At 33.9% G+C, this 899-nt stretch overlaps 1 non-coding gene across 1 annotated transcript; it reads left to right on the top strand.

Moving 5' to 3' along the window:
* The first annotated feature begins 526 nt into the window (after positions 1–526).
* LOC138831301 (U6 spliceosomal RNA) lies at positions 527–633 on the top strand. Its single transcript, XR_011373214.1, has one exon. It is a non-coding gene; the product is annotated as a U6 spliceosomal RNA (small nuclear RNA).
* The last annotated feature ends 266 nt before the right edge of the window (positions 634–899 follow it).

Raw genomic sequence — 899 nt, 5'->3', positions numbered from 1 at the left:
CATAATTAGTACCATATGTCTGCTACCATAAGCCTTAAATACTTTATAGAAAAGTTTATGACCAGCCAAACAGTCCTAATTTTGGCATATATATGCAAATTCCCAAAATTAAATACATTTAAAACTTAACAAACCTTAACACTTGCTGCAGTGTTCATTATGACAGGTGCCTTGTATAGAATAAATGAATTTCTCCTCTTATACATCTCTTGAACAACAAATATCTGGAATTATTTTGTTTTTGACATGCCAATCTTGACTTTATTCTTAAATGTGTGCTTATGTAAGAAATACATGGTTTTAACAGTTTGTTGTATTGCTAAAAAAGAAGAAGAAGAAGAAGAAGAAGAAGAAGAAGAAGAAGAAGAAGAAGAAGAAGAAGAAGAAGAAGAAGAAGAAGAAGAAGAAGAAGAAGAAGAAGAAATACATGGTTCTAAAATTTCACAAGAATTCTTTTGAACTTACTTTTTTTTTGAATTGTCTAGTTTAAGAAAATCAATTACACTTTATATATAAAAAATGTTCTGTGCTCAATTAGGCAGCAAATACGCTAAAATTGGAACAATACAGAGAAGATTAGCATGGCCCCTGAGCAAGGTTGACATGCAAATTAGTGAAATGTTCCATATTTTTGCAACAACAGATGCTGGAGAGTATGTGGCCACAGGGAACTCTACTGCATTCTTGGTGGGTATGTAAACTTGTTCAACCACTTTGGAAAGCAGTATGGAGGCTCTTCAAAAGACTCCATATAAAGCTTTCCTATGACCCAGCAATCCCACTTTTGGGCATTTACCCAAATGATCACAAACAAGACCATACTAAAACTACCAGCACAGCTATGTTTACTGCAGCATTATTTACAATAGCTGATATAGAGCCAACCCTGATGCCCCTCA

Source organism: Dipodomys merriami, unplaced genomic scaffold (assembly GCF_024711535.1).
Source record: "Dipodomys merriami isolate MVZ:Mamm:240054 unplaced genomic scaffold, mDipMer1.0.p SCAF_1908, whole genome shotgun sequence".
Lineage (NCBI taxonomy): Eukaryota > Metazoa > Chordata > Mammalia > Rodentia > Heteromyidae > Dipodomys > Dipodomys merriami.
Note: the sequence above shows the minus strand (reverse complement) of the source record. Positions and strands in the feature narration are given on the sequence as shown.